Source organism: Sturnira hondurensis, unplaced genomic scaffold (assembly GCF_014824575.4).
Source record: "Sturnira hondurensis isolate 20B ecotype Veracruz unplaced genomic scaffold, ASM1482457v3 Scaffold0021354, whole genome shotgun sequence".
NCBI lineage: Eukaryota > Metazoa > Chordata > Mammalia > Chiroptera > Phyllostomidae > Sturnira > Sturnira hondurensis.
This window is the reverse complement of record NW_028093985.1, coordinates 27,255,160-27,281,081: the sequence shown is the minus strand read 5'-3', so window position 1 is coordinate 27,281,081 and position 25,922 is coordinate 27,255,160.

The window sequence follows — 25,922 nt, the reverse complement described above, 5'->3', positions numbered from 1 at the left end:
GTTGAGCATCATTCTATAAACTAAAAGATCAGAGGTTCAATTCCTGGTTCAGGCATATGCCTAGGTTGTGGGTTCAGTCCCTGGTTCAGGTGTGTGTGAGAAGCAGTACATTGATATTTATGTCTTACATTGATGTTTCCCTCTTTCTCTCTATCCCTCCCTCCCCTTCTCTCTAAAAGCAATAAGCACTTCCTTGAATGAGGAAAAAAACACTACAAAGAAAGAAAACAGTATGTTCACCCTGATGAACATAGATGCTAAAATCCTGAACAAAAATTAGCAAATTGTATCTAGCACTGAGTTAAAAATATTATACACCATGATCAAGTGAGATTTATTTTGGGGATACAAGGGTGACACAGTATCGCAAGTCAATAAATGTGATTCATGATATGAACAAAATAAAGGATACAAATCACATGATCATAATAGTAGATACAGGAAAAACATTCAATAAAATCTAGCACACATTTATGATAAAAAGTCTCAGCAAAATGGGATGAGAAGAATCACCCCTCAACACAATAAAAGCCATACATGAAAAACCTACAGCCAGCATCATACTCAATGGACAAAAACTAAAAGCATGTCCCTTAAGATCAGGAACAAGACAAGGATGTCCACTTTCACCACTCTTATTCTACATAGTAAAGGAAGTCCTAGCCACAGTGATCAGACAAGAAGATGAAACAAAGGCATTCAAATTAGAAAGAAGGAAGTAAAGTTGTCATTTGTAGATGACATGATATTTTACATATAAAACCCTAAAGCTTCTACCAAAAACCTACTAATTCAATAAATGAATTTGACAAAGTGGCAGAATACAAAATTAAAATTGGTAGGAAAGATAGATTTTGACATGGTATGCAAGAGGTGATAAGTATGCTCTTCTTGAGCAACATCTCACATTCAGTTTCTAAACTTACAGGTATGGAAACTGATACACAGAAGAATTATGTAATTTTTCAAGTTCACATAGTTAGTAAATGGTAAAGTGAAGGTTCAAACAGGCATTTTTAACTTCAGAATCCATGTTTATAAAAACCACACTGGCCAATTTCAGACTGAGAATGTTGTGGAGTTAAAGAGGGATTCCAGAATTTCTAATATTTTAGACTATATATTATTTTTTAAAGAAATATATGTAAAAATCACTAGTATATTACTAGTCTATTACTTAATATATATAAACATTTAATAAATAGAATGTTTCTCTTTAATATTAATTTTATAGCTATATTATTTTATCCTCCTGTTTAATACATTTTGTGGATTCTGATCACCTTATCTTGGCATAATGATCAAGAAACTATCCTAATTAGCCTTTGATTGTATATTTAGACATTCATATTTATCTTTAGGTCTGTCATTTTCTGACTTGCTGTCTGTTTCTGTCTGTCTCTTACTCTCTGTTACATACACACATACATTTTTACATATACATACATGGGTACGAAAAGACACACAAATAATAAGAACAATATATTTTTTGTTCCAAAATGTGGTAGGCTGCCTTGTTGATCTTTTCATTTATGCTAATCCCTTTGTCTAGAATAGCACATGTCATTTTTTAAAGCTTAAAAATGCTTAATGTTTATGTAATATTTTTATGAGAAGTTTTTTCTACAAGTAATCTTTATAACCTTCACTGTCATAATTGTGTTTTTATATCCTATTATCATAGTATATATTGCTCTATATCACACTGCTTTATTTGACATTCTTTCATATGTTGAATTGCTCTTTTAGGCAACAAACTTCTGGAGGTCAAGATTATGCTTTACAGCTCTGCTCCTCTATCCTTAGTATACACTATATGAAACTTTAAAAATCACAATTATTAACAAATGGACTGAGATAATAATCTAACAATCCTCTACATATTTCAGGAAATATTTTAGTTTGAATTTACAAAATTGTATTACATTTTTTTCCCATTTGGTAAGGTGGAAGATAAAATAAACTTCCCTATATCCAGCTTCTCATCAATTTTCCTAGAAACATGAAAGTCTATACAGAGTTTGGAATAAACTAGAAATTGTACAAAATGACAATGGTTTTTTGTTTTTATACTAAACAAACCTATCACTATGTCAATTCAGTCTAATCTTGAATACTTCACAGTTTATGAAGAGATATGAGCAGGAAAAGTCTATGCTTGCCTCAACCTAAAAAATATTTTTGACTGAAATCTTTTATTTCATGTATTTACTGGAAGAATTAAAGGCAGAAAGAATATATACATCCATGCTTAATTTTGTTACTTTTTCTATTTTTAACTTTAAATTCAATAAGTAGCCTTATTTAAACAATAATGTTAATATCTACAGAAAAGATAATAAAATTCAAAGGGCAAATGAGCTGTTATGAAGTTTTTCTTAAGTACTTATACACGGAATTGTTAAAAAGTAAAACTCACCTGAGAAATACTAATTGCTCTAATACAATTAAAACCATCACTTTGAATATCTGCAGATTTGTCTGAGAATGCCACGAATATTAAGATAAAGTATTATTAGAGAAGTTAACAGGGGATCTGTGCTCATAAATATGCTAATTGTGTTTCAACAACTTTAGACAAAAAAACTACACTTGGAATTCAAGATAAGATATCAGTTATAAAGTATTCCATCACTAACACAAATACACACCAACACTAATGGCCTAGACATTGTGATAAAATTCTGTATAAAATAGTGAATAAGAGTTTAAATAATTAAACAAAGCTATATATCACAGTGGACTTAAACCCTCAGTGATAAATGGAGTAGAGTGATCATATATTTGATAATGAGACCTCTTCTAAATAGACTATTTGCACCCTTCTCATTTTAGTACATTATTAAGTCTCAAATACAATTTTTTTAGCGACTTTATAGGTCTGATCCCAGAATTCTAATTGCTGGAAAGAGCCTAAGTGTACATGAGTGGATCAAAAAGCTGTTGTACATTTACACAATGGAATACTACATAGCAGAAATAAAGAAAAGTACTCCTACTCTTCGTGACAGCATGGATGAAACTGGAGAGTGTTATGCTAAGTGAAATAAGCCAGGATGAAAAGACAAATACCATATGATCTCACCTAAGGTGGGACCTAATCAACAAAACAAACAAATGAACAAAATATAACTGTGGGATAAACTACCACAGTGAAATAAACTTCATTAATACATACAGAAATCCAATTTTGGTTAAAAGTTCTCAAAAGGTTACTGGAAAAAAGTACTTGCTTTGAGTAGACACACAAATGCTCAATATATTCTCTTTCATATGCTCTAATAAAATCCAAGGATTCAAAATAAGGTCACTTATTTATCACTGTAATCAAAATAATTCCAAGTCTCCCTAAGTATATCCTTCCTCAGTGGAATTTCCCCATGATGACCAGATTAAGAACTTCAGATGTGATTATACCAGTGAAAGAAGTCACAGTAACTACTGATTCAGGAAGAAGAAATTGGAGCATGAGTTCAGCCTGCCAAATGACTCTTTCTTCCTCTGCCTTTGCTGCTGTCAGGATCACATGACTTTTCCTCAGTGATTAAGCTCCTCAGGCAAGGGTCTGCTAAATGGAGGAAGCATCTCTGTAGAGTAGACTCTGTCTATTGTGGATAGAGTCATGCTCATCGAGAAGATATCCACCAGCAGAACCGTTATCCTTGATACATGTGCTGAATAACAAAGTAAAGCGACTTTTTAAGCTATCAGGGTCAGAGGAAGGCCTTGACTTTTCTCCCATGTTTCAGTCACAGTAGGTATTCTATACTGAAGCTAGCCATAATATACAACTAGAATTTATATTATTAAAACAAATTAGTTCTTGTTCTTCTTCCACAAAGTGTTTTTTCAGTGTGTATCTACAACTGAACATCATTTTTATGCAAATTATGTCTTTGGTGGAGTGAGGAGCCTTGAATGGTGAACTGAGATTTGTTCAACTGTTGAGCACATGTCACCATTATTAATATTTTATCCTTGGATCCTGTGGGATTCTATTCTTTAATGTAGCATCACTCAAATTCACCTCAGATATCGGGAATTTTAAATACTTTTAGCACATAGTAGAAAAGTTGGAGTACAACTTTTTTCTACTATTTTTTCCAAGAATTATACTTCTTGTCAGAAGAACCCGTGCCTCTACCCACATTATTTTACTTTTCAGATAATATATTCCAATGAATCTGGGAAATACAATAGTTTGATGAATTTCTTTTCTTACAGAATAAGGCTCATTCTACTTCCTGAATATAAAATCCTTCCCCCTAGAATCAGTGTTCCACTGCTGTAGACCACACATATACGCATATATACACTCACAATTTTTCTTTACAAAGAGCCACATTAGGTATTACTGTAAGAATAGTGATCCCTGGCTGGTGTGGCTCAGTGGATTGAACGCCAGACTGCAAAGCAAAGGGTCATCAATTTGGTTCCCAGGCAGGGAACATACCTGGGTTGAGGTCCAGGTCCCCAGTAGGCGTGTGTGTGGAGGCAACCACACATTGATATTTTTCTCTGCCTCTCTTTCTCCCTCCTCCTCTCTCTAAAAATAAATTTAAAACAATCTTTAAAAAAGAATTGTGAGATTCCAATTCTAAGGGGTTTTTAACTTAAAATATAAATGAGTGGTCATTCTCAATGTTCAGTTTCCTTGACAACTAGTTTTATAATCATGATAATAAAAAATAGAAGTTCTATCTCACCAGGTACCTTGATTTTGTAGTTAAATATAACAGTGATTATTGTGAGTGACAGGGATAGAGACCATTTTCATATGTTTACTTAGCTTTTACTCAATTTTATAGGTGAGTAAGTATAATAAAGTAAAGCAGGAAAGGAAAATAAGTCAGCCCAAATAGTAAGAAATTTCAAAAGTTTAGTAGGCCATTGCATTGCCAGGCGGAGAAGACTATGAAATGAAACTACATAAGTGTTATTAGTATTTTACTGTCCATTAAAAAACAATTTAAATAAATCAGGGAAAATGTACTTTAAAAACTTGAGATTTTTCAAAAATATATACCAAAACATGACATGCAACAAAACCATAGTGAGAAAAAAATTATAGCAATAAACATTTATGTTTAGAAAAAAAGCAAGATCTCAAATAAACAGTCTTACTTTCTCAAGAAACTAGAAGTAGTAGAACAAACTAAGGCCAAAATTAGAAGAATGAAAATAATAAATATGAGAGTGAAAATAAATGAAGATTAAAAAGATAATAGAAAATATTAATGCAATTAAGAGCTGCTTTTTGAAAAGATAAAGCAAAATAAAAAAAACTTTAGCTAGAATTTCCAAGAAAAAAATAAAATAGGATTCAAATAAAATAAAAATGAAAGAGACATTTCAAACAATTCTACAGAAATTCAAAGGATCAGAAGAGACTATTATAAAAAAGAGTGTATGCCAACAAATTGAACACCCTAGAAGATATTTATAAATTTCTAGAAACCAACAATCTTTATGATAAAATCATTAAGAAATTAAAAATCTATATAAAACAATAACAAGTAAGAAGATTGAATCAGTAATCAAAAACCTCCCAACATAGAAAACCCTAGAAGTAGATGGTTTCACTACTGAATTCTACCAAACATTTAAAAAATTAATACTAATTCTTCTCAAGTCCTTCCAAAAAATAGAATAAAGAACACTTTCAAATTCATTTCGCAAGTCCACCATTAGCCTGATATCAAAATGAGACAAGGACACTGTAAGTCACACAGGTGGCAAACACAAGGCCCACAAGCTGTTACCTGGCCAAGCACCTTGTTCCTACCCAACAGCAGCACCCAGCTCTCGCTTAACTGTTGAGGAGTAGTTACATCGATACAGTCCTCAAATTACATTCGGCCCTTCGAAGGCAACTGCGAGGCTGATGTGGCCTCCGGTGAAAATGAGTTTGACACCCTTGCTGTAAGAAAAGTACAGACAATTATCAGCAATAGACATAACTATGATATCTTCAAGAAAATGTTAGCCAACTGGATTCAACAATGCATTAAAACTGTTATACATAAGCAAGTGGAATTTATTTCAGGAATTCAAGAAAAGTATAACATCTGCAAATTAATCAATATGATACACAACACTAACAAAATAAAGGCTCAAAACCATATGATCATTTCAATAGGTGCAGAAAAATCATTTGACAATATTCAATTCCTTTGATGATAAAAAGTCTTAACAAACTGGGTATGTAAAGAACATACCTCAACAGAATAAAGGCTATGTATGACAAAACCAGAAGATATGCAAATGACCAACAAGGACATGAAGAGGTGCTCAATGTCACTAATCATCAGGAAAGTGTAAATCAAAACCACTATGAAATGTCACCTCACACCCTTTGGAATAGCAATCGTCAAGGAGACAAGAGGTAAGCCTTGGTGGGAATGTGGATGATTGTCGGGGTGTAAACTATTGAAGCTACTATGGAAGATAGACTGGGGATTCCATAATAAATTAAAAAGAGAACTACCATATCATCCAACAATTCTACACCTGAATACGTACCCAAAGGGAGTGAAAACAAGGTATTGATGAGATATTTGCACTCCCATGATCATTTCAGCATGATTTGAAATAGCCAAGAAATTGAAACAAACAAGGTTTCCACCAAGGATAAATCACCTAAATATTAAAAAGTAGTGGTATATATTTATATATAAATATTTAATGTATGTAGTTCTATAGATAGATATAAAATAGAACATTATTCAGCCATGAAAAAAGAAGGGAACCCTGCCATCTGTGACAATATAGAGGGACTTTGAGGGACTATGCAATGTGAAATAAACTATATCACTTATATGCGGAATCTTAAAAAAGAAAAAGTCAAACTCACAGACACAGAGAGTTAGAAAAGAGCTTGTCAGGGGCAGGGGTTGGTTTAAATTAAGAGTGGTTGGCAAAAGGAAAAAAATACTCTACACTTAATTAATCAAACATTAAACTTTTTAAAAGTAATTATATTATTTTGCCTTTTATTACCGTACCAAGTTTACTTTGTTGATTATATATTCACTTTGTGATATGGTCACTATATTACCAAACTGATTTTTTGAAATGCATTTAGCAGAAAGGAGAATAAACTTAATTTAAAAAATTACATTTGAGATACATAGACCAGGTTGGAGGGTGAATTCATTTTATTTAATGGATAATTTAAATGTTGTATAGAAAAGGTATTTCCCGGGAGGAAAAATGGCGGCGGAGTAGGATGGAGCGACTGCAGTTCTCCTACACTTGGGGGAAAATCCTGGCAGATTTACAGAAGAACAGCGCAATCAATTCCCCAACCATAAGAGACCAGAGATAGTGACGAACCAGACAGCTAGAGGTCCTTGGGGTCTCAGGGACGCAAGTAAGGACGGAGGCAGCCAGACCGGCGGCAGCCATTAGCAGGCGCATAAAGACCTTGGAGCCGCGGCTGCCGCAGCGGTTGGAGCCCAGAGGCTTCCTTCTGTCTGTGCCCAGCAACAAGGGCGTCTGGAGAACTCATCGGGAGCCCGGCAACCCTGAGAAAAGTCAAGGGCAGCTGCAGCAGTGGCAGCAGCGGCAGGACGGCAGCCATTGGCCGGCGCATAAAGACCTTGGAGACTTGGCTGCCTCAGCGGTTGGGGCCCAGAGGCTTCCCCCTGCGCCCAGCGACAGGGGCGTCTGACACAGAGGACTCATCAGGACCCCGGCACCTGTGAGTAAAGACAAAAGCGGCAGCGGCGGGACCAGCAGCCATTGACCGGCGCGTAAAGACCTCGGAGCTGCTGCTTCCGCAGCTTCCAGGGCCCAGAGGCTTCTGTCTACGGCCAGCGTCGGGGCGTCTGCCACAGAGGACTCAGCGGGAGCCCAGCAACTGTGAGTAAAGACAAAAGCGGCAGTGGCAGGACCGGCTGCCCTGGGCCAGCCCAAAACGCCTCAGAGCCGCCACTGCCGCTGTGTTAGGGGTGTAGAGGCTTCCGTCTGTGGCCAGTGCCACGGAGGACTCATAGGGAGCCCAGCACCCAGTGGAGGATTGGGCCGGCTGCGGGGTCCCTGGAAGAGCTGGCTCCCTCCCTCACCATCTAGGAGGGGCTGGGTGGCAGAGACCTGTCTGCCTAGGTGTGCAGGGAGGGTGGCAAGGACAGGGGGCCGTGTTCAGTTGCGATCTCTGTGGTCGCCAGCCCACCAGCCTGCCAGCCCAGGAAATTTGAGAGGAGCATTGTCCTAACCAGTCAGGTTGGGGATTGGGCTGGGCTGAGAGGCACGCTTTCTGGAGAAGTTTTTACTGGAAAGTGGACTGAGGTGTTCTGTGAAGGCAGCTTGACTTGCTTCTCACCCAGCCACAGGACAGTACCAGATCCCGTGGGACCAAGGCAGCCTGTCAGGTGGGCGGGCGCCTGCACCCCAGTCTGGTAGCCTGGCTGGTGGGCGGGTGTGCGCCTGGGCCTACAACCCAGTCCACAGAGGGGTCCCACCGAAACCAGAAAAACCGGATTGGACAGTTTGAAACCAACAAGGAAGGAGTTTTTGTTGTTGGTTTTTTTTTGTTTTTTTGTTTTTGTTTTTTACTTTTATTTTTAAACTTTTTTCAGTAATCGTATATATTTTTTAATTTTATTGTTGCTGTATCTTTCAGTACTCTGTTCCTCTCCTTTCTTTTTTCCTGTTTTAGTCCCTCTTCATTTCACCCCAAACTTATTGCTTTTTCCTCACTTCTCTTGCCCTTTTTTTGTGTGTTTGTTTGTTTGTTTGTTGCTTTCTATAGCACTGTAAATACTTCACAACACATCTCTCCAGTCTTAGCCCACTTTACAGGTTCCTGAATTCTATTACTGTAGTGATTAACTCTACTTGCTCACACGCTACGTCTATTTACTATTCTTTACTCTCACCTTACCTCAAAATCTGACCACCCGCAACCTCACTGCTTTCTAGATACAACTCACAAGCCTTCCCTCCCCAACAAGAGGCTTATCTTTGGTCTATCCTTTCCTAGAGGTGGCAAATTGGGTTGAAGATTACAGTTAACACTATATAGAGCCTAAAGATCTTCTATCTCTTCTCTGCCAGCTGTGACTGTAAATATCATAAAGTACTCTCCTGCTGTCATAAACCATTTTGCCTCCCCCTCCAGCTGATCACACACACACAAAGAAAGGAGTAGGTGGAAGCAGAGAACATCAAGATACCTGCAGGAGACTGTACCACTGAATTTCACAGGAATTCTACCACAGAAGTTCACACCATAAACCTAGGGAGTCAGAACAGATCAATTTAAGAAGCTGAAGCTAACAAGAAGAGTCTCATAAGCAATGGGAAGACAAAGAAACAATGCCCAAATGAAAGAAAAGGTGGAAGTCTCAGAAATAATGTTAGATGAAAGAGAGGCAAGTCAGCTATCAGATATTGAATTCAAAGCACTAGTTATCAGGAAATTCAAAGAGCTCACAATGAGCTACCAGAAACTAGAGGGGAGCTACCATGAGCTCTCCGCAAACTATATCAACATGAAAAAGGAAATAGAAACTATCACCAAAGGACAAGAGGAAATGAAGAATACAATTTCGGAACTGAAGAACACAGTAGAAGGAATGAAAAGCAGGATCGATGAGGCAGAAGATCGGATCAGTGAGTTGGAGGACACAGTAGAAAGAATCTCCCAGAAAGAGCAAGAAAGGGAAAAGAGGCTCAAAAAGAATGAAGATGGGCTAAGAGAAATGCAAGATAATATGAAACGTAATAATATCCGAATAATAGGAATACCAGAAGGAGAAGAAGAAGAACAAGGGATAGAAAACCTATTTGAAAGAGTAATGATGGAAAATTTTCCTAATTTGATGAGAGAAAAAGTTACACGAATCCAGGAATCACAGAGAGTCCCATTCAAGAGGAACCCAAAGAGGCCCACTTCAAGACACATCATCATTAAAATGGCAAAATTTCAAGACAAAGAGAGAATCCTAAAGGCAGCAAGGGAGAAAAAGGAAGTAACATACAAGGGAGCCCCAATAAGGTTAGCTACTGACTTCTCAATGGAAACACTCCAAGCAAGAAGAGAATGGCAAGAAATATTTCAAGTAATGAGAACCAGAGGCCTACAACCAAGGCTACTTTACCCAGCAAGGCTCTCAATCAAGATAGAAGGCCAAATAAAGAGCTTCCAAGACAAAAGAAGTCTAAAAGAATATGCCTCCACCAAACCAGCTCTACAAGAAATACTAAAAGGGCTGCTTTAAGGAAAGGAAGGAAAAGAGAGAGACAGAGAGGAACTGTGGTACAAAAATGGCAATGAATAAGTCCCTATCAATAATAACCTTGAATGTAAATGGATTAAATGCTCCAATCAAAAGACATAGAATAGCTGAATGGATAAGAAAGCATGACCCACACATATGCTGCCTACAGGAGACCCACCTCAGGACAAAAGACCATCACAGACTAAAAGTGAAAGGCTGGAAACAAATTTTCCAAGCAAATGGACAAGAAAAAAAAGCCGGGGTAGCAATTCTAATATCAGACAAAATAGACTTCAAAAAAAGGGCCATAAAGAGAGACCCAGAAGGTCACTTCATATTGCTCAAGGGAAGAATCCAGCACGAAGACATTAACATCATAAATATATATGCACCCAACATAGGAGCACCCAAATATATAAGAAAAATCCTAGAAGACTTCAAGAAAGATATTGACAGCAACACAATTATAGTAGGGGATTTTAACACCCCACTGTCAAAAATGGACAGATCTTCCAAACAAAATATCAACAAAGATATAGCAGCATTAAATGAAACTCTAGAAGAAATGGACTTGACTGATATATATAGAGCGCTTCATCCCAAAGAAGCTAAATACACATTCTTTTCAAATGCACATGGAACATTTTCAAAGATAGACCACATGATAGGACACAAAATGAGCCTCAACAAATTCAAGAAAATTGAAATCATACCAAGCATTTTCTCTGACCACAAGGGACTGAAATTAGAAACCAACCCCAAAGGAAAAAACCCAAAACACCCAAAATCATGGAGACTGAATGGTATGCTATTAAACAACGAATGGGTCAAGATTGAAATTAGGGAAGAAATCAAAAAGTTTCTGGAAACAAATGAAAATGAACTCACAACAACCCAAAACTTATGGGACACGGCCAAGGCAGTCCTGAGAGGGAAGTTCATAGCAATACAGGCTTACCTAAAGAAAATAGAAACATTTCAAACAAACAACCTAACCCGACGCCTGCAAGAACTCGAAGAACAACAACAAAGACAGCCCAGAGCAAGTACAAGGAAGGAAATAACCAAGATCAGAGCAGAATTAAATGACATAGAGACCAAAAGCACAATTATAAGGATCAATGAATCCAAGAGTTGGTTTTTTGAAAAGATAAACAAAATAGACAAGCCTTTAAGTAGGCTCATTAAGAAAAGAAGAGAGAGGACACAAATAAACACAATCAGAAATGAAAGAGGAGAGATTACAACTGATACCACAGAAATAGAAGGGATTGTAAGGAATTACTATGAAGAACTGTATGCCAAGAAATTTGAAAACCTAGGTGAAATGGACAAATTTCTAGAAAAATATAATCTTCCAAAACTCAATGAAGAAGAAGTAGAAAGCCTGAACAGACCAATAACAGCAAATGAAATTGAAGCAGTAATCAAAAAACTCCCATCACACAAAAGCCCCGGACCAGATGGTTTCACAGGAGAATTCTACAAAGCGTTTAAGGAAGAGCTAACCCCTATTCTTCACAGACTATTCCAAAAAATCCAAAATGATGGGAAACTCCCAAACTCTTTTTATGAAGCGAGCATTATCCTAATTCCAAAACCAGAGAGAGACACAACAAAGAAAGAAAATTACAGGCCAATATCACTGATGAACATAGATGCTAAAATCCTCAACAAAATATTGGCAAATCGCATCCAACAATACATCAAAAAGATCATACACCATGACCAAGTGGGATTCATCCCAGGGATGCAAGGATGGTTCAATATCCGCAAATCAGTAAATGTAATACACCACATAAACAAAAGCAAGGACAAAAACCACATGGTCATATCAATAGACGCGGAAAAAGCTTTTGATAAGGTACAACACCCATTTATGATAAAGGTACTCAGCAAAGTGGGAATAGAGGGAGCATTCCTCAATATAATAAAGGCCATATATGAAAGACCTACAGCCAACATCATACTGAATGGGCAAAAACTGAAAGCTTTTCCACTAAGATCAGGAACAAGACAAGGTTGTCCACTTTCACCACTTCTATTTAATATAGTATTGGAAGTTCTAGCCACAGCAATCAGACAAGAAAAGGAAATAAAAGGCATCCAAATCGGAAAGGAGGAAACAAAACTGTCACTGTTTGCAGATGACATGATAGTGTACATGGAAAATCCTATAGACTCTACCAAAAAACTGCTGGAACTAATAAATGAATTTGGCAAAACAGCGGGATACAAAGTCAATATCCAGAAATCAAAGGCATTTCTGTATACTAACAATGAATCAGCAGAAGCAGAAATCAAGAAAAAAATCCCATTCGATATAGCAAAAAGAAAAATAAAATATCTGGGAATAAATCTAACCAAGGAGGTTAAAGACCTGTATGCAGAAAATTACACAACACTGAAGACAGAAATCAAGGAAGACACAAACAAATGGAGACGTATACCGTGTTCATGGATTGGAAGAATTAACATCATCAAAATGTCCATACTACCCAAAGCAATTTACAGATTCAATGCAATACCTATTAAAGTACCAATGGCATATTTCACAGACATAGAACAAACACTTCAAAAATTTATATGGAACCATAAAAGACCCCGAATAGCAGCTGCAATGTTAAGAAAGAAGAACAAAGTAGGAGGGATCACAATACCTGATATCAAACTGTATTACAAGGCCACTGTAATCAAAACAGCCTGGTACTGGCATAAAAACAGGCACATAGACCAATGGAACAGAATAGAGAACCCAGAAATAAACCCAAATCTCTACAGTCAATTAATATTCGACAAAGGGGGCAGTATCATAAAATGGGGTAAAGATAGCCTCTTCAACAAATGGTGTTGGGAGAACTGGACAGCTACATGCAAAAAAATGAAACTCGAGCACCAACTTACATCATACACCAAAATAAATTCAAGGTGGATAAAAGACTTAAATATAAGCCATGACACCATTAAAGTCCTAGAGGAGAACATTGGCAGGAAAATCTCAGATATTTCACGCAGCAACATTTTTACTGATATGTCCCCTAGAGCAAGGACTATAAAGGAAAGAATAAACAAATGGGATCTCATCAAAATAAAAAGCTTCTGCGCAGCTAAAGAAAACAGCATTAAAATAAAAAGACAACCAACTGTATGGGAAAACATATTTGCCAATGATACCTCAGACAAAGGTTTAATCTCCAAAATATACAAAGAACTCACACGACTTCACTCTAAGAAGACAACTAACCCAATTAAAAAATGGGGAAAGGACTTGAACAGACACTTCTGCAAGGAGGACATACAGAGGATCCAGAGACACATGAAAAGATGCTCAATATCACTAGCTATCAGAGAGATGCAAATTAAAACTACAATGAGATACCACTTTACACCGGTGAGAATGGCTATCATAAACAAAGCAATAAACAACAAATGTTGGAGAGGGTGTGGGGAAAAGGGGACTCTGGTCCACTGTTGGTGGGATTGCAGACTGGTACAACCATTATGGAAAACAGTATGGAATTTTCTCAGAAAACTAAAATTGGACTTGCCTTTTGACCCAGCAATTCCACTGCTGGGATTGTATCCTAAGAACCCTAAAACACCAATCCCAAAGAACCTATGCACCCCAATGTTCATAGCAGCACAATTTACAATAGCCAAGAGTTGGAAGCAACCTAGGTGCCCGTCAGTAAATGAATGGATCAAAAAACTATGGTACATATACACAATGGAATTTTATGCTGCAGAAAGAAAGAAGGAGCTCCTACCTTTTGCAACAACATGGATGGAACTGGAAAGCATTATGCTGAGTGAAATAAGCCAGGTGTTGAAGGACAAATACCATATGATCTCACCTCTAACAGGAAGCTAAACAACAAAGCAAACAAGCAAGCAAAATATAACCAAAGACACTGAAATAGAGAACAGGCTGACAGTGACCAGAGGGGAGAGGGGAGGGAATTTCAGGGGAAATAAGGGAGGGATTTAGAGGAACCTATATAAAGGATACATGGACAACAACTGAGAAGGGTGGAAATGGGAGGGAGGGGGGAGGTTGGGGGGGTGGGATGGGATGGGAGTAATAGACAGAAAACTGTACTTGAAAAATAATTAAATAAAAAAATTGGAAAATAAAAAATAAAAAAAATGTTGTATAAATAATAACATTAACATTATTCTAATAGTGGTTAGAATGTGGGGTAGAACAGGCCAAAGGATACTTTTCAAATAGAATCAGATTACATTACACAATATCAGACATGAGGAATTATCTGAGAATTTGTTTCTTGCTCTGGCATTTAAACCCAGCTCTGGCATTTTAAAATGCTAAGATGTCTGTGTGTTATGTTGACTCAGTTACTTTGCTGAACTCTGTTGCTTAGAAGGAATAGAAGTCTTAATGGAAACCTAGCAAAGTCATAATTCATCACTTACCTTTATCAGCAGACTGTCAAGGTGGGAAGCCTAGGCTTGAAAAATAAATGTGTTGTGTCATCATCATAAAAGAAAGTTTTAGTTGCTGAACCCGAGGCTTTTGCACCCGACACATCATGTCAAACAGTTTGGGTGGCCTTTTGATCTGTCACAACTAATAATAACTTTTCTTGTTAAGTGGTACTGGCCCAAAACTTTTTCAGAAAATGCCATACAAGGACCACTCACATTAACAGTGTTTTGTTTTATTCTCAGCATCAGAGATGGGATAAGCCATAGTGGGAGTTGGCTGCGTCAGAGATACCACAGACTTGCTAATGAAAAAAGAACTTTATACATTTCAGCCTGAGAAAGTCAGGTAGAAAAATTATCACCAGTCTTTCAAGCAGAAAAAAAATATAAGGAAAACAGAGGATACCCCTTTATACCAATATGGTACTTTATTTTGCTAGAACAGCTTTCAAAATTGCTCTGTGAAAGCACTTAGAACATATCTCAAGATGATCTAATTTCTCCTGTGGCTAGTAGTGAGTCAAACACTGAGTGACACTTATAAACTCTTTCAAATCAGAATGAAAACATATTTTGGTGTACATGGCCCCAAAGGAGATAAAAGGGAAAGAGTTTGAAGAAAATAGTCTGCCTTTATTCTTATTTTTTTGACTTCCATTCTGATGGAGAAGGAGGAATTATCCATTTGAATTCCAGCAGAGCTTTTGTAGGATGTAAGAGTCTTGTCACTGATACTTGTTAAATACAGAAAAACATACCATAGGGATGAGTTAGAAGGACTTTGATAAGGAAAAAAAATCATCTGTATAATATGCTGTCTATGCATCCTATAATTATCTTTATGAAATTATCACTTATAATGAATATACACATATGAATATAAGATTTATGAAGGTGGGAAGATTGGTTCACTGCCCCATTCTCAGTGCTTTGCATGAAGCTAGGTGCATTATATGAGTTCAAATAATATTTGTAAATGTTTGAAAAAATAACCTATGGCATTGCATTTTTTGTATACCTTACCCAATGTTTGACTTTAAATATATTTATACTTTGTATTCTATTTTCTTTACCTAGAATTCATGAAGCTATTTTTTAAAACTTTACCTTCATTGGTAAAGTTCATGGAATCAGTTATTACATCTACACTTCAGGTAGCCTCTTTTCTTACTATTGCAAAATATGAAAATAGGTAACTGTAGAATCTTTCTGGGAAAGACCCAGCAAGACTTTGGTTCAGTCTAAAATTTCTGAACAGTCTAAATAATCATCATTTATGTATCTGAATAATCCACCAATGTGCTATGTGCATTTAAAGCAATTTGCCTGTTGTGTACATATTTGACTATTTGTTAACTAAATTGTAGACAATGGGAATACTTACTGAGCATACCTATACCTGAAAGGTTACATCTCTTAATTTAGTCTTGTAAGTCAATGACATTAAGAATATTGTATAGACTCATCCTTGTCACTTTTGATTGTTTCTTTACATCAGTTAATCTTTCTGGTTATTAATGGATTCAGTAAGAAAGAGATACATGTCTGAAGCCCTCTTTTTTCTCACTGTAAATAAGAGAGTTTTACATGATACCCAACCAAGGATCTGGTCTTCAAAGCACTTTGAATGACTTTATTCTTATTCAACCTTTAATTTAACTTTTAAGCTAAAGTCTAATTTCAAAAAGTCAAAATGTAATGACTTTATTTAGGTATTATTGCTTTTCATGCATCACTTGCTTTATTTACAATATGTGATTAGGGAATTTATTATTAATATATTGGCAACCACATAATAGGCCTTAAATTGAGTGTGCTGACCAGGATTGAATCATTGGAGAGTAAAGTCTGTCTTATTAGAATGCCGAGTAACACCTTCCTTAACATTGTTGACAGGCATTCGTTAATGGGCTGCAGGGTCAATAATAATGAAGAAGCCTTGCTGCTGATTTATAACATTCATTATAGGTGAACTCGACTTGTCCAAAGTTATCATTACTACAAAATACAATTTACGTATGCCATTCGAAACTCATTTAAAGAAAACATATAATTTTATTGGACTCTATTATGAATCTTTTTCTAAGGTTTCTAAAAAAAACAAACTCAATATATGGTGGGAGTTGCTTCTATCCTGATTCCATGGGGTAATGCTAAGTATTTCTGATACAATTTTTTAGGCTAAAAAAATAGCTTATACCTGTTACTACCCTTACAGCTATTAACTAAATATATGCAAAATGCTATATTAACATGTTTTCAGACTAAAAGATTTTAGACAAAAGATTTGAATTATCTGTAGGACAATGAAAATTTGGACAAATTAAGCAGAAAATATTCAAAATTAGTAAATTAATGGGCTATAATTATTTTATTGAACTCTGAATGAATTAACAAAAATAGTGTAGGGATAATAATTGCTTTATTTAATAAGAAATCTAAAATATCTGTTTTATTTCTATAATTTAAAAAAATTATTTTATTGTTATTCACATATGCAGTACAGTTGCCTGCATTTACCATCCACCACTGCCCACCCCATAAAATATCTGTTTCAGAGGAAAATCTTCCACCAACGACAAAAAAAATTAAATTGGTTTGAGTGTGTGACAGCTGATAGGAACGCTCCACCCACATGCTTTCTGATCTCTCCACCATTGTTGTGCTTTCTCTCCTAACAGCCAACGCCTGCAAGAATAGCCAGAAATACCTGGGATTTACATCTTCCTGGGGAGAGCCCTGGCAAAACACTCCTGGTACTGAAGTATAACCACCCCCCTTTCCTTGCCCCTGGTCCAGACTGCTCTGAGGTAAGACCTCTAAATTCTTATGTGGAGTTGAGCCTAATTTTCTTCCATGGGACTTTGATGACAAATATTTACTTGACTTTATCCTCTTTCCTGTCTCTTTTTCTCACTCCCTTAGCATTTTTTCCTGGCAGCACATGGATCTTTATCTTAGGGCTTGCAAAGGGGGAGTACCTCCTAAGAGAGTATGGTAGCCATTAGTGCTACTCATTCATATTTCTACTCTCTGCCTTCTGTGCACAAGGTAGAGTTGGACTTCTTGGCCTTCTATGGTTGTGTCATGGGCCAAATGATCAGTTCTAGCAGAGGTAATATGACTGCTTTGGGGATGAGCGTTAAGTTGCTAGAATGAAACCTTTTAGAGCTCTTTGCCCTCTTTATGGTGACCAAAAATGTTACAGATAGTGGCTACTATACCACCCAGGTAACTAGAGTCAGTGTGCCACAGTGGAGCAGAACCCCAGCTCTGACTCAGTAGTCAGAGAGAAATAAACTTTGGTTAGCCACTCAGAGTTGAGGGGCATTTTCTATAATATTGCAATATAACCCAGCATATGTTGAAAGATATAAAGGATGAAAAAAGAGAAGACTCAAGGATGATTGAAATTTGTGACTTGGGTTATTGATGAATGGGGTAAGCATTTAGGGGCATTGGGAAAAACAAGAAGAAAAAGCTGGATTTTATTAATTAACTAATTAATTAATTTCAGGTATAATTGATGTATAACATTATATTAATTTCAATTCCAATATACAATGGAATGAATCAATATTAGTACATGTTGTCAAATGATCACCATAATAATTCTAGTTAATATTTCTCACCATACATAAGTATAAAAGTTCTTTCTTGTTATGAGAACTTTTAATATTTATTTCCTTAGTGACTTTCAAATATCTAACACAGTATTATTGACTATGGTCACCATTCTTTACATTACATCTCTAGGGTTTATTTTTTCTTTTTTAATTAAACTATATTGGTTATTATAGATGAGAAATTTACAGTGATTTCCAATTTGTTTTAATAATATAAATTCTAGTTTTATCTTTCAATATTTAATTTTTACTATTACTATTTAGTTCTCTTATGTATTTTTTCCATTACTATTTAGTTCCCTCCCCCCAGCAATCACCACACTGTTGTCCTGTCCATGAGTCCTTTTTTTCTTTTTGCTCCATCCCTCCACCCCTAACCTCAGAAATATATGCTTTCTTTATGCTGTGTGTAATAGAAGCTAGTATGAGTCAAATTATTTTTAATTTCTATAACCTAAAAGATAATTTTTACAGCAGTCTAAACTCACATACTTCAAACTTGTTTTTGTTTTTGTTTGTTTGTTTTCACATATATGTGTGGTTTAAAAAAGCCTTCTATTTTTCTTCATAAAAAAAGCAACCTAAAAAGCATTCTGTATGTTTATATTGTGTGTCATGCTTATACTCTTGATCTTCTATATCAAAACTCCAAATGTGACATAATTTATATTATGGTAATACACAAATGATGTCTTGCACAGATCTGTCCAAATGAAATATGGTTTTACTATAAATCTCTTATGTCTGCTATGAGCCTTCGGGTATGTTTATGTACATTGTGTGTAAAAGAGTAAGAGTGGGAGAGAAACAGTGAATGAAAGTTCATCCAGATGTTTGTATGCAAGATTTTCATAAGCAGGAAGAAATTAAGTGTTGTAGACCTGATATGACAATATGAGAGACCTGGTTCTATGCTTAAGTGTTTGTTCCCATAGGGGATCAGAAAGTCTGATCGTTTCATAAGCAAATGAATGCCAGGGTCTGCTTACTCAAGTCCCACCTTTGTCCCTGCCTCCCCCCCATCACTGTATGGGGGTGTTTATCACTCCTCCTAAACTGCAGTTGCAGTGGTTGCTGCTCCTCTTCCTCCAGACGTGGGTTACCCTGGAGCTGCTGCTGCTGCTGCCTCTGTGGTCTGTATGAGGAGGAGGAGGAAGTGGAGCTGCAGTTGCCACTTGAGGAGAAAATCCTGGGGGACCATCAGGCCCCCTTTGACAGCTATGTGAGTCTGAAAACGTAGCTGTTTACCGAGAGAACAACTGCATCCAGATGGTGGAGGAGTAAATGGAAGCTACACTAATTTTCTCCCAGGGCCAATCTGGAATTACAACTCAATTGTAGCGAAATCATCTTGAGCAACCAACTGAACACTAGCTAGAGAGAAGCCTTATAACCATGGACAGGCAGAAGAAAACACTTCACCACAATGTGATGAATAGGGAGTGTGGAGGAGATGCGAGTGGGCTGGCTGGGCTCCCACAGGCAGCAGCTGAAGTGCTGAAGGGATAGTTCAGCAGCTGTGGGGATGCCCCAGAGAAGTGTTGGATCTAAACCCCAAGGTGGGTGCCCAGCCTACAGCACCAGAGATGGAAAGGGGCCCAGACAACATCCAGTTGTGAGAAGCAGAAGGGGTTCTGTCTGCCAGGGAGAGGTGGCTGGAGACGCAGAGAGCCATTGGAAGGGCCAACGTATAAGATTTCATTTGCAGCCTCTTACCCTGGGCTCTGGAAGAGGGAGGGCAGAGTGGACTAGAAACACTTGAAGAGAGTCTAGAGTTGGTGGCTCTGGGGAGACAACTGAGGGAACAGCCACCAGGACCCATGTGCAGAGTCATTCCCCATACCGTAGGAGCCATCTCTTGGGCAGAGCGCTCCTCTCACAATGGCGTAGGCCTGAAGGGAAGCAGTAGCCCCGAACACAAGAATTACTCTGCCACTCCCTGTGGGGCTTAAACCTGACTGCTAATTACAGATTGATTATATTAACAAATGATTGGTTTAGCAGCTGATTGGTTTAACAACTAAGGTGGGACATACAAAGAAGCAGCCAAAATGGGAAGATAATGAAACAAACCCCAAATGAAAGAACAAGAGAATTTTCTGAAGGACTAGATGAAATGGAGGCAAGCAATTTATCAAATAGAGAGTTTAGAGTAATGATCATAAGGATACTCAACAGAATGAAAAAATACATAGAAACCATAAAAAAGAATCAGTCAGAAATAAGGAATGCAATATCTGAGTTAAATAACACACTAGAAGGAATAAACAGTAGGTTAGATAAAGCAGAGGATCAAAACAGTGATTTAGAAGAAAAGAAACAATCAGGCAGAGCAAGAGAAAAAAATAATTCAAAAAAAAATGACGAGAGCTTAAGAAATATTTTGGACAACATGAGGCATGACAACATCCACATCAGGGGAATACCAGAAGTGTGCCACAGTGGAGTGGCACACTGGAGTGGCAAATCTGGTGAAGGAAAAGTCACACAGTTTGGGACTCTGAGGAAGCTCAGAGTCCCAAACAAGTTGAACCAAAAGAGACCTACACCAAGACATATCATAATTAAAATTAAAAGGCTTAAAGGTAAGCAGAGAATCCTCAAAACCAAATGAGAAAAGCAGGCAGTTACCTACAAGGGAGCACAGTTAGACTGGCATCTGATTCATCAACACAAATATTTCAGGCCAGAAGGGAGTGGTGTGCACTATTCAAGGTGATGAAAAGTGGGGAACTATGACCAAGGCTGCTTGACCTACCAAGGCTATCATTTAAAGTTGAAGGAGCTTCCCAGAAATGAAAAACTGAAGGAGTTTGTTAGCACCAAACCAGTACTGTAACAAATGTTAAAGGACTTGCTTTAAGAAGGAAGGCAAATAAAAAAAAAATCAGAGGAAAAGAGTCTAACAATAAAATGGCTCTAAATATGTACCTATCAATAATCACTTTAAATGTAAATGGCTGACATGCTCCAACCAAAAGACATAGGGTAGCTGAATGGATAAGAAAACAAAACCCATATATATGCTGCCTCCAAGAGACTCTTCTCAGATTGAAGATACACAGACTCAAAGTAAAGGGCTGAAAAAAGATATTTCATGAAAATGGAAAGGAAAAAAACTTGTAGCAGTATTTATATCTGACAAGATAGACTTTAAAACCAAGACAATAGTAAGAGAAAAAAGGACACTGCATAATGATAAAGGGAACAATCCAACAAGAAGATATAACCCTAGTAAACATTTACATACCCCACATTAGAGCACCAAAATATGTAAAGCAAATCTTGATTAACATAATAGGAGAATTAATAGAAATACAGTCGTAGTTGGAGATTTTAACACCCGATTGACTTCAATAGATAGATCTTCAAGGCAAAACATCAACAAGGAGAGAGCGGCCTTTAATGACATACTAAATCAACTGGATTTCATTGATATGTGCAGAGCATTTTACCCCAAAGAAGCAGAATATACATATTTTCCAAGTGCGCAAGGAACATTTTCTGGGAGAATCTACATGCTAGAACACAAAACAAGTCTTGATAAATTTAAGAAGATCAAATTCATATCAAGCATATTCTCTGACCACAATGCTATGAAACGATAAATGTATCACAAAAAGAACACTGAAAAATACTCACAAACATACAAGCAAAATAGCATGTTATTAAACAATGAAGGAGTCAACAACAAGATCAAGGAAGAAACCAAAAGGTACCTTGAAACAAATGAAAATGAGGACACTATGATCCAAAATCTGTGGGACACTGGGAAAGCAATCCCAAGAAGGAAATTCAGAGTATTGCAGAACTATCTCAAAAAATAAGAAAAATCTCAAATAAACAATGTAATTTCACACTTAAAGGGACTTGAAAAGGAACAACAAACAAAGCCAAAATGAGTAAAAGGAAGGAAATAATTAAGATCAGAGCAGAAATAAATGAAATAAAGTCTAAAAAATGTACACAAGATCAATGAATATAATTGCTGGTTCTTTGAAAAGGAAACAAGATTGACAAACATTAAACCAGACTCTACAAGAAAAAAAGATAAAGGACCCAAATAAATAAAATCATAAATAAAAGGAGAAATAATAACTGGCAACAACAAAGTACAAAGGAGTGTAAGAAAATAATATGAACAGTGATATGCGAACAAATAGGACAACCTGGATGGAATGGATAAATTCCTAGAAACATACAATCTTCCAAAACTAAGTCAGGAAGGATCAGAGAATCTGACTAGATAGATTACATCTAATAAAGTCGAAGCAGTAATAAAATTTTTTTCCTAAGAACTAAAGCCATGGACCAAATGGATTCACAAGGGAATTTTACGAAACAGTCTGAGAAGAACTAACACCTCTCCTCAAACTTTTTCATAAAATTCAAGAGGTGGAAAGACTCCCAAACTCATTTTGCAAGGCCAACATTATTCTAATAACCAAGCCAGATAAAGATACTACCAAAAAAAGAATATCATAGGCCCAAATCCCTGATGAACATAGATGTTAAAATCCTTGACAAAATATTAACAAACCAAATATAGCAATGCATCAGAAAGATCAAACAGCATGATCAAGTGGGATTTACTTTGACAACTAAAGGATGGTAGCAAATCAAAAATTGTGATTCACCACATAAATAAAATGAAGGCTAAAAACTACACAATTATGTCAATAGGTGCAGAAAAAGCTTTTGATAAAATCCAGCAATGATTTATGATAAAAACTCTCAGCAAAGTGGGAATAAAGGGAACATACCTGAATATAATAAAGACCATATATGGCAAACCCACTGACAATATCATACTCAACTGGCAAAAACTAGAAGCATTCCCCTTTATATGGGGAACAAGGCAGGGATGTCCACTTTCACCTCTCAACTATTCAACATAGAACTGGAAGTCCTAGCCATGGCAATCAGACAAGAAGAAAAAAAAGCATCCACATTGGAAAGGAGGAAGTAACACAATCATTTTTCTTTTGCAGATGACATGATACTGTGTAGAGAGAACCACAAAGATTCCACCAAGAAACTACTAGAACTGATAAATGAATTCAACAAAGTAGCAGTATACATTAATATTCAGAAACAAGTTGCATTTTATGTGTCAATAACCAACTAACAGAAAGGGAAATTAAGAAAACAATCCATCCTCATTTGCCTTAAAGAGAATAAAATACCTAGGAATAAACCTAACCAAGGATATAAAAGACCTGTACTTGGAAAATTATAAGACATTGAAGAAAGACAGTGAAGAAGTAACAAATAAGTAGAAGCATATACCATTTTCATGCATAAGAAGGATTAACATTATTAAAATGTCTGTACTACCTAAAGCAATCTACAGATTCAATACAATTCCTATCAAGATTCTGGACATAGTTCATAGAACTCAGATGAATATTTCAAGAATTTGTATGGAACCACAAAAGGCTCCACATAGCAACAGTGATCCTGAAAAAGAACAAAGTTGGAGGAATCACATTACCAAACTATACTAGGGATATCAAACTATGCTAGAAGGCCATACTAATTGAAATAGCATTGTACTTGCATAAAAACAGACACATAAAATGATGGCACAAAATAGAGAGCCCAGAAATAAACCCATATTTTTACATTCAATCAATATCTGTCAGAGAAAGCAAGCACATACAATGGGCTTAAGACAGTTTATTCAATAAACGGTATTGGAAAAATTGAAGAGATATGTGCAGAAAAATGGAACTACATCACCTTATTAGACCACACACAAAAATAAATCCAAAATGGATCAAAGATTTAAATGTTAGACCTGAACTTATAAAAATCCTAGGAGAAAACATAGCAAAATCTTGGACGTTGCTCCCAGAAACTTATTATTGGACATATCTCCCAGGCAAGGGAAACAAAAGAAGGAAATTAACAAATGGGACTTCATCAAACTAAAATGTTTTTGTACAGCAAAGGGTATTATCAACAAAATAAAAAGACAACCCACAGAATGGGAGAATATATTCATTGATAGATCTGATAAGGGGTTAATATCCAAAGTATATCAAGTACTTCCCAAACTCAACACCAAAAAAACAAACAACCCAATTTAAAAAAATGGGTAAATGACCTGAATAGACAGACATTCTCCAAAGAGGACATACAGTTGGCCAATAGACATATGAAAAGATGCTCAATATCACTAATCATCAGAGAAATGCAAATTAAAACCACAATGAGATACTATCTCACACTTATCAGAATAGCTATCATCAGCAAATCAACAAACAACAAGTTCCAGTAAGGTGTGGAGAAAGGAGAACCCTTTCACACTGTGGGTGGGAATGCAAACTGGTAACACCCCTGTGGAAAACAGTAAGAAGATACCCCCCCCCAAATTAGAAATGGATCTGCCTTTTGACCCAACAACCCCACTCCTGCGAATATATCCGAACGAACCCAGAATACTAATTTGAAAGAACATAAGCACCACTATGTTCATTGCAGCATTATATACAATTGCCAAGATATGGAACCAGCTCAGATGGCCATTAATAGATGAGTAGATTAAAAGACTATGGGATATTTAGTCAATGAAATTCTACTTGGCCACAAAAAAGAAGAAAATTTTACACTTTGCAGTAGTATAGATGGACCTGGAGAACATTATACTAAGTGAAATAAGCCAGTCATAGAAAGGCAAATGCCCTATGATTTTACTCATGTGTGGAATCTAATGAATGAACTGAACTAAGCAGCAAAACAGAGACAGACTCATGGGTGGAGAGCAGATGACAGCTAGCAGGGGGTTTGAGGGTAGGGGGTTGAGGGATTGAGCAAACAGGGAAAAAGGACTCCTGGACGTGGATGACAGTGTGGTGCTTGCCAGGGGAAAGGGTGTCTAAGGGGGCTAAATGGTGTTGGAAAAAAGTATAATAAAAAGAAAAAAAAAAGAAAATATATGATGAACCACCTGATTTTATGTTGGAAGTGATCTGATTGGTACCCAAGGGAGGAAGGAAATGCACACAAATTAGTTCTTAAAGTATCACTATTTCTTAGAAGTCACTTGGATTTTCAGCACAAATTTATGCTCTAGAGGCTCTGTTCATTATTTCATCTGCTTTGCTTGTAAGAGGTAGAGCAAGTCTTATGTTGAAGGAAAGCTACAGAGACCCTGTCTGACAGGGAAGCTAAACGCAATGGTTCTATCAGGCAAAGGAAATGGGACTCCTAAAAGTCTTATTATTTTGATTACTACACAGAATTATTCAAAATAATATTTAGGTTTTCTTGGCTCTTTTCTTCCAAATAGCCAGGCATCATCACAGGCCTTTAATCTTAGCTCTTTATAGATTTTTTGCAAAAGGATTTTATTCCAACTTCACTGTTATTGAAGATAATTCTACTTACATTAAGCCCTCAGTGTATGTGTTTGTCAATTTCTGACACCAGTTCAAATTTAATTAAATAATCTTAACTACATGCACTTAAAAAGTCAGATGAAGAAATTAAGGTCCAGTAGTTCACCTGCAACTGATTAATTTTTGCTGGATTCTATATAGTTGAAAATCAATACCCTGGAAAGGAAAAGCATATTCACTTGAGATCGTATTAGAAACTGTTAAGCCTGATTAATTGCATGATT